Here is a 9,667-nt window from a genome sequence, read left to right on the forward strand (position 1 = left end):
TTACAACGACCTGCCATCTTCTGTTCTGTGACCTCTTACGCATTCTCCAAGACAAAGCTTACATATCCCTTCCTGTTAAGTCTCCCCCAGTTGCTCCAGGAGAAGTTAGACTCCACTAACCCTTTATGGATACCTCTATTAGAGCATTTATCAAACACTGTTATGTAATTATTTCTGAGCTCTAGGCAGGAACTGGATCTGATCTACTTTTGTGTCTTCAGGGCTTTGGCACTGAATAAATGACTGCTGAGGAATTAATGCTGAAGGGATCAAGGACAGATTCATTAAAGTGACGACATTTGAGCTGGACCTTGAAGCAGAAGGAGAAACTCTTATTACAGTTAAATTGCTTAATCCATCTCGCCCTGTTGTTCGGTGACAGGTCACTCACCCTAGGCCATTATAAACCAGAGCTTCACAAATATGAAACATGTATTTGAGAAGGATTAAGAAAATTATGTTAAATTTTTTTTTATTTACCCAATTAATTTTCATTCTAAATGATAAGACGCTTGACTAGATTCTCCTGTGGTAGTGAGTAAAGCAGATAATGGGCTCTGCCCTGGTTTTCTTTGCAAATCCAGCCAAATCCCGAAGGTTCTAACTGCATGCAGACACTACAGGGAGGGGCTCTTGTTATGAAGACCAGTGCTCTCTGTGGCGACACGGTTTGGTTTATGGATGTGTGATAATTCAGTAGTTGTATACAGCATGAACAGGAAGGATGCAATAGGGGTCATTTGCTGACGTATAGTTCTTCGAAGATTCGAAGCATGTGATACTAACATTTTAAAAATCTGGGTTTTGTTATATTTTTTGTTTGAAGTGTCACTTTATAGAGGAAAAAGGAGCCTTATACCAGGAGTCAGGAAGTTTGTAGTTTAGTCTGGCTTCTACCATGACCTCAGTCTTCCTGTTGTAAGAAAGATGGGGAAGGGAAGAAATCTGGGAATACAGTGTGTAGAAACTAAGCCTTTTCTAATTCTAATAAAATATGAGTCTAACAATCTACTCACATATAAATTTATCTATTTACATGCATGTTTATGACAGAGTTTCATTCTAGAGGCTGGTTTTATAGAAAGAGCTGATTTGTTAAAGATGTATCTCCTTGTTTTAGGTGTTACTTTTAAATTCATAGAGTACATTAATTTTAATTCTTAGGGGAGGCCCTTAAGGTGCTATGGACTCTGCTCATCAGCATTTGAAAGATTTGAATGAATTTATGATCATCGCTGGTGAGCAGTCCTTGCACAAGCCGTGACATGGAGACCCCATCTACCTCTTTTCTCCTGTGAGCCACAGGGGCTGCTTGTGACCTCGTTTAGCACTTTACAGCACACAAAAGCTTTTGCCTCTTTTTCTCCCATTTGATTCTCTCAGTATTACTGTGAACTGTGGGGCAGCAGAAGATATTAAGAAGAGGTGGCAAGAATACACAGAAGAACTATACAAAAAAGATCTTCACGACCAAGATAATCACGATGGTGTGATCACTCACCTAGAGCCAGACATCCTGGAATGTGAAGTCAAGTGGGCCTTAGGAAGCATCACTACAAACAAAGCTAGGGGAGGTGATGGAATTCCAGTGGAGCTATTTCAAATCCTGAAAGATGATGCTGTGAAAGTGCTGCACTCAATATGCCAGCAAATTTGGAAAACTCAGCAGTGGCCACAGGACTGGAAAAGGTCAGTTTTCATTCCAATCCCAAAGAAAGGCAATGCCAAAGAATGCTCAAACTACCGCACAATTGCATTCATCTCACATGCTAGTAAAGTAATGCTCAAAATTCTCCAAGCCAGGCTTCAGCAATACGTGAACAGTGAACTTCCAGATGTTCAAGCTGGTTTTAGAAAAGGCAGAGGAATCAGAGATCAAATCGCCAACATCCACTGGATCATCGAAAAAGCAAGAGAGTTCCAGAAAAACATCTATTTCTGCTTTACTGACTATGCCAAAGCCTTTGACTGTGTGGATCACAATAAACAGTGGAAAATTCTGAAAGAGAAGGGAATACCAGACCACCTGACCTGCCTCTTGAGAAACCGATATGCAGGTCAGCAAGCAACAGTTAGAACTGGACACGGAACAACAGACTGGTTCCAAATAGGAAAAGGAGTACGTCAAGGCTGTCTATTGTCACCCTGCTTATTTAACTTATATGCAGAGTACATCATGAGAAACGCTGGACTGGAAGAAACACAAGCTGGAATCAAGATTGCTGGGAGAAATTTCAATAACCTCAGATATGCAGATGACACCGCCCTTATGACAGAAAGTGAAGAGGAACTAAAAAGCCTCTTGATGAAAGTGAAAGTGGAGGGTGAAAAAGCTGGCTTAAAGCTCAACATTCAGAAAACGAATATCATGGCATCCGGTCCCATCACTTCATGGGAAATAGATGGGGAAACAGTGTCAGACTTTATTTTTTTGGGCTCAAAAATCACTGCAGATGGTGACTGCAGCCATGAAATTAAAAGATGCTTACTCCTTGGAAGAAAAGTTATGACCAACCTAGATAGCATATTCAAAAGCAGAAACATTACTTTGCCAACAAAGGTTCATCCAGTCAAGGCTATGGTTTTTCCAGTGGTCATTTATGGATGTGAGAGTTGGACTGTGAAGAAGGCTGAGTGCCGAAGAATTGATGCTTTTGAAGTGTGGTGCTGGAGAAGACTCTTGAGAGTCCCTTGGACTGCAAGGACATCCAACCAGTCCATTCTGAAGGAGATCAGCCCTGGGATTTCTTTGGAAGGAGTGATGCTAAAGCTGAAACTCCAATACTTTGGCCACCTCATGCAAAGAGTTGACTTACTGGAAAAGACCCTGATGCTGGGAGGGATTGGGGGCAGGAGGAGAAAGGGACGACCGAGGATGAGATGGCTGGATGGCATCACTGACTCAATGGACGTGAGTCTGAGCGAACTCCGGGAGTTGGTGATGGACAGGGAGGCCTGGCGTGCTGCCATACATGGGGTTGCAAAGAGTCAGACACGACTGAGCGAGTGAACTGAACTGAACTGTGGGGCAGGAGCTCTTGGTATTTGTCAGATTTCCAAATTAAACATGATACTTACTGGAAGTAAAAACACAGGCGCCAATGTTTCACTTGTAGTCAGTCAAGAGGGAAAGGCCTTAAGGGACACGATTTCGAAAGGCCCAGTGTCTGGGTTAGCTTGTCCCTGTATGGTGCTCCTCAGCTCAGAAATTACAGTTCTTCTTCTTTGCTAGGGTGTATTTTATTGTTAATATTACTATCCTTGTGTAGACTTAAGTGACTCACACGAAAGAGTTTTGGCATAGTGCACCCAAGTTGCCTGAAAATGGATTTTGTAGCAGAGCAGGGCCAGCCCAGGCAATACAGTGACATATGGAGTTTTCATGGTTTTTCCTGTCACGTATGGATGTGAGAGTTGGACCATAAAGAAAGCTGAGTGCCGAAGAATTGATGCTTTTGAACTGTGGTGTTGGAGAAGACTCTTGAGAGTCCCTTGGACTGCAAGGAGATCCAACCAGTGACTCCTAAAGGAAATCAGTCCTGAATATTCATTGGAAGGACTGATGCTGAAGCTCCAATACTTTGGCCACCTGATGCAAAGAACTGACTCATTGGAAAAGACCCTGACGCTGGGGAAGATTGAGGGCAGGAGGAGAAGGGGACGACAGAGGATGAGATGGTTGGATGGCATCACCGACTCAATGGACATGAGTTTGAGCAAGCTCCGGGAGTTGGTGATGGACAGGGAGGCCTGGTGTGCCGCAGTCCATGGGGTCGCGAAGAGTCAGACACGACTGAGCAACTGAGCTGAACTGATGGAGTTTCTTTGTCTCTTTTTGAGGAGCTTAAACTTTTGTTCCTTGTTTTTACTTCGAATCCATTGCTTCTGCCTTCATGACTAGCCCTGCCCATCCCTGCAAGGCCTTCTTTACCCTCAGTAAACTTTCATAGTCCATGTTAATGTTAGCTGACCAACACTAAAATGCAGTGATCACCTGCATTTAGTGGGAGATCCGACGGAAGGGAGCTCTGATGACAGAAGTGTCAGGTATGAGAAAAAACCCTAAGATGAATATTTAAATCAGGAGACCTCACCCCTCAGGAAACGTCATTCAGTAGCCTCATTTTTTTCTGGAATATGACCTATCTGATACATCTTATACATTCCTATTGCTATGTATACATCCATGCACAGGCTCTCATCGTCTGAATTACTTGAACCAACGCACGGTCAGTCTTCCTGCCTCCCAACTTCAAATTCTTCCTTCGCCTTCGTTCCCAGAGTGATCTGTTCTCGAGCGGCACGTCATTAGTTTAGGCCAAAGCCCAGGATGCTCGGCGTCAGGCCCTCTGCCTCGGCCTCGTTCTGGGCTGTAACCCTTCCCTGCCCGCACGTTGGGCTGCAGCCCCGACCACTGCTTCTAGCTGCTCAGATGCTGCACCGTTCCATGCCTCTGTCTTTGCTCAGCTTTTTCTTCAGCTGGAAAATTCCCACCCAGACCTTACGATTCAATTTGGGTGTCTCCTCTTCAACAAATCCTTTCCTGGCTCCTCAGGGTTGCTGAAGTTCCCACTTGTGTTTCCATATTATTGAAGCTATTAAGTTTCTTGAGGATAGCAGTATGACATGCCTTTGGAAATAAAGTGCTTTGTGTATAATTGGTGCTCAACAAATGATTGTTGAAGTGAATTAAACACCATATAAATATTTATAAGTGTTTATATAGTCACAGGGTCCTTTTGTAGCTAAATATTTAGCCTGCTTTTTAAAAAGACCACCCGTAGCTGTGGCAGCCTCATAATTGTCTCCTTTTCCGCTGCCTTTACACCTCTTTACATCTCTGACCCAAGTCCTGGATGGATGCACACATCCTTCCAAGTCCTGGGGCAGCTTCTGTAACAGTATTGTTGAGGGGAAGAAGTCTGCCTTCATGGGCTACCTCACGTAACTCTGTTTACTGGGAGGTTGCAAGTTCAACCTGTCATCGTCAGTCCCTCTTTGATTATCTCCTCACCCACAGTCCCTTGGATTAGGAGTTTGGCAGGATCTCTAGCCATCATTTGCCTGAGTTGTAGATAACACACAGCAGGCCCCATCTTCAGAAGTGTCCTAGCTGTAGGTAAGACACAGATCCCTGTGGCTTCCAGGTGGTGCTAGAGGTAAAGAACCCGCCTGCCAGCGCGGGAGACGTAAGAGATGCGGCTGCTATCCCTGGGTCGGGAAGATCCCCCGGAGGAGGGCATGGTAACCCACTCCAGTATTCTTGGCTGGAGAATCCCATGGACACAGGAGCCTGTCTGGCTCCGGTCCATAGGATTGCGAAGAGTCAAACAGGATTGAGACAACTTAGCATGCAAGGTAACAGACAGCTGCCTACGTGCGTCTTGAGAAACAATGTGGTATAAAGAAAGCGTGTTGAATTGGGTGTATAAATAGGCTCTAATCCTGGTTTTGCTATTAAGCGACTGCAGCTTTAGACAAATTACTTGATATCTCTTCCTGATCTCCAAAGTTAAAGGGACTAATTCTCATACATTTTATGATGGCTAGAGTTTGGGCTCTCTTAAGTGTTGTGACAGCTTTTCACTGAGCCCCCCCACCTTTTTTTTTAATCTAGATGGCAGGGGCAAGTGGAGCACGTGTGGCTGGCAGCTAGAGGAGCGCTCCTTGGCTAGCAGTGCTCTGAGGCCAGGAGCAGGACACTCTTGTGTTAGAGCGCCATGGCCTAGGGGGAACTGCACCAGACTAGAAATCCCAGGGCTTGGGGTTCCATCCTGGTTCTCCCCCAGGACAGGTCATGACCTTTCTAGCTCTGTTTCTGCATCTGTAAATGAGTATGACAATACCCACTCTACTTTCTTTGAATTGAAATAATCAAATAAGCGAAGTGGAAATATCTTTGAAAATCTACACAGGAGTATTTTTTCAAGATATTTGTAATCAAGGAAAAAGTGTTCAGGTATAATATTCCCATGGAAAATCATAAATACACCATCCTTAATGTACTGGATGCTTATCTTTGGGGTATTTTTCCGTGGTTAGTATCTTTGTATTGAATCATTTATACTCTTTCTGCCAGTTCTTCTGGTAATCAAAAGCATACATGTAAAAGACGAGTAACTTTGAAGAAGGCGGCATTCCGAGGGAAGCTGAAATAAATCAAAGTTGACTTGCCTAAGCTGAAACCTAGTCCATGACCCATCATTAGTGTGTCTAATCATTTGGGCCAGCAACCTAAGCACAGGTTGATGCAGTATTAGAAATGCAAATTCCTAGGTTGAATTTTTGGGACCCAAGTTTCATGAAGTTTCAGCGTGGTAAAATGAACCTTCTTAAATGAACCTTCCTTCCAACTTCCTGCTCTCCCTAAAACAATGACATGAATATGCAGTGAGCTTAGCAGCCATATGTGTGGCATTTAGGGGTGTTTAGCTGTTCATAAACTCAGTGTGAGTCGACTGAGTGTTGTAGCTGCAGAAAAGCTGATTTAGTCTTCAGGCTGCATTATGAGAGGGTTAGTGTCCAGAATACACCTGTAATCTGTCTGGCTCTGGGCTATATGTGTGGCATATAGATCATTTTGAGTACAGCCAGAAAAGAGAGAGATGACGCTGGTGAGACCATCTCATAGCAGCAAATGGTTGAAGGCACTGGGAACATTTATCCAGCAAGACAAACACAGGAATGATATTGTCACTTGGTTCAGATCTCTGAAGGGGGCCATGTGTAAGAGGTTTATATTTGTTCCATATGGCCCTAAGTATGGAGTCAACGAGTAGAAACACAGGGAGGTGCATTTCAGCCCCAGTTCTTCCGGCAGGGGATTCAAAGATGAAATTGACTGCCTCTGTAGGCAGTGAGTTCTCAGTCATTCTGAGTGTTCAAGCATGGTCCCCATGGCCACTTGGTGGGAGTGTTGTAGAAGAAAGTCAGCCATCAGATGGGCAGTTGGACCAGATAGTCCGTGATTTGAACATATTGCTTTAACGTGAACCAAAAAACAAACAAACAAAAAAACCCTTAGGGATATCAAATCCAAAGAGCCACAAACAGACCGTAGACCGGTAAGACAGTTTGGTTTCTGAAGAAGTGAAATTCAAGGTGAATTTGTTACTGAAGAACCAGGTGATGGGAAGAGTTTAGCAATGCTCGCAGCAGCAGTGGAAGTCATGTTTGTCAGAGTGTATTTGTTTGGCTTGGTTGGTTTTAATCGAAAAGGAGCACTTTAACTGCTAGCAGTGTGGACCTAGATTCCGGGACCTAACAGTGCCTGGATAGGATTTTGGTCCCGGAATCAGGATGAAACATCTAACCTGTGGTTGTGAAGAGTGATGTCACCTTGAAAGTGGTTGTGTCTGCCGATCAATTAGGGCAGAAACACCGCGTAGGGATTGAGAGACCCTGCATGCAGCTGCACGCAGCCCGAGGGCAAAGCGAGTGAACATGGGTGGGAAGGTATTTGTTAATCCAGACCAATCAGGTTTGTGTTCCATCCACAGACAACCGGTATCTAAAGGTCCTCAGCGCTGAAGCCAGGTAGACTGTGCTGGAGAGGCGGTGCCGTGTGCTTCTTATCCACTGCAAAGGGCTTGCAGGATCGCAGTAGGCGCCAGATTCTCGGCTTCCCCAACGGCTTTCCTGGTGGCAAATTCTGTCCTTAGTCCTGGGATCTGAGTCCCACTTTAGATTTCAACCTTGCTGCTAGCCCTGCCTGAATAATTAATGTCCGAAGTCAAATAATAGTCTGCTATGGTTGGGGCATTAAACACGTTTGCACTCCAGTTCAGTAACTGAATTTAGGTTTTGTTTCTTGGATCCAATCTCTTTCTGGCATGCCTCCTTTTAAACCTAGCACTGCCAAGGGCTTGAGTCTCATTCTGCTCACTGGGCCCTGCTAGCTGTTGACAGACTCCAGCACAGACCACTCCCTGCCACCGCCAGATCCCGGCGCCCCAGAGGCGCACCTTTGGGTCTGTGTGTGCACGGCAGGTCTAGGCTTCCATTCTCTAAGACATGAAGAACCCCCTTCGTCATCAGGAGGCTTCTTACAGCCCTAAGTTTCTCCCTGGTCAAGGGAGTTGATTTGACCATGCCCTCTGCCTCTGGGAGCCAAACTGGTGCCGGCTTGTGCCCGGAGAGTGCCGCAGGAGGCCATTTCCACATCAGCCTCTTCCGTCACGAGCCAGCAAGAGCTTCCTGAACGTGAGACCATGCGTCCTTCGAACCTCCAGGCAGTGCTTCTGGGCTCCCCAGCCCCATCTCTGTTGACTTAACTGGGTGATTTTCCTGTCTAGACTCCAAAGAGTTAAGTTTTAGCTGTCCACGGCAATCTGCACAGCTTGTCTCTCAAGGATCATACAGACATTTACCATTTATTCTCTTCACTGGTTAGATTTGTAAATGTGTATTGAGTGAGCCAGACAACTGGGCCAGGCACTGGGGTCAAACGTGGGTAAGTCCTGTGGTGCTCTTTCTCCTAATCTAATAATGGTACCTGTTTATTGAGTGCCTGCTGTGTGCCAGGCCTCCAAGTGACACTCTTCACAGAGGGTATCACGTGTCACAGGAGTGTTGTGAGAGGGGAGGAGGAAAAGCTGGGCGGTTTGTATTACAGACATGAGGCTCCAGAGACAGCACATGCTTAGTGCTTAATAAACGGTAGCCGTGTCACCAAAAGGGCCACACAATCCAGAGGTGGGGGAACAAGCGTCTGAGCCAGAAGGCTATGTGGAGGACACAGGACGGTCGATCCAAGAAGGGGGGAAAGCAGGACTGCAAGCGGAAAAGGGGTGGCCATGACAGAGTAGCCGGTGTGCCTGGGGCACCAGCGAAGATAAACAGCCGCACTGGACCGGTGTTCGGGAAGACGGAGTTCTAGAGACATGTGCTGAAGAAAGATTCTAGCCAGGAAACCTTGTACTGTACTCACAGGAGAAGATGCATGGAGTTGTAAAAACCGGAAGGGTAAGACAAGCCTGAAAATTATCCAACTAAAGGAAGGAAGATTGCAGACTGCTTAGTCACCTGAAGAGAGAGAGAGACCTTGCAAAATGAGAAGAGATGATTGCATCACTTAAATGAACATTGATCAATGTGTTTGGCAGGACAAGTGGAAATGTTTTTCTCTTAAATAATTCAAGCCTGCCAGGCTTCCAACCCAGTTTAAGATAGTATAATCATCTGCTATATCTCCTATATATAAATGTGTATGGTGTTCCAGTGTTGAAGTAGAGTTTAAAGGAGGATAAATAAAACTTTCTGTATTCAGCAGAGAGCTCATGAATAAAGCCCTGCTGGCAGATACATGAGAACCTTCAGCTGAACACAATCCGGTTTTATCCTAAGGAGAGGGGAATACTATTTGCTTGTTGACCTGGATTATAACATACTTAAAACCATATTATCAGGAGACAGGCCTGATGGCTTAAAGGTATTTCTGTTCCTAATGTTCTATATTTTTATGAGGTAGACTTAAGTCAAGATCTGTTACAGACTTCTCATGGCTGGTTGTTTATGTTTTCTCAAATCAGTAGATACAGAAAATGATGGGGAAATAAATGAAATTAAAAGACTATTACAACCATGACCATACAAGACAAGATGATATGGTAACGATGCTGTTTAATAACGTCCCCATACATTGGGTCATTTTATCAAAAGCAGCGTG

The sequence above is a fragment of the Bos indicus genome, chromosome 17 (assembly GCF_029378745.1).
Source record: "Bos indicus isolate NIAB-ARS_2022 breed Sahiwal x Tharparkar chromosome 17, NIAB-ARS_B.indTharparkar_mat_pri_1.0, whole genome shotgun sequence".
NCBI lineage: Eukaryota > Metazoa > Chordata > Mammalia > Artiodactyla > Bovidae > Bos > Bos indicus.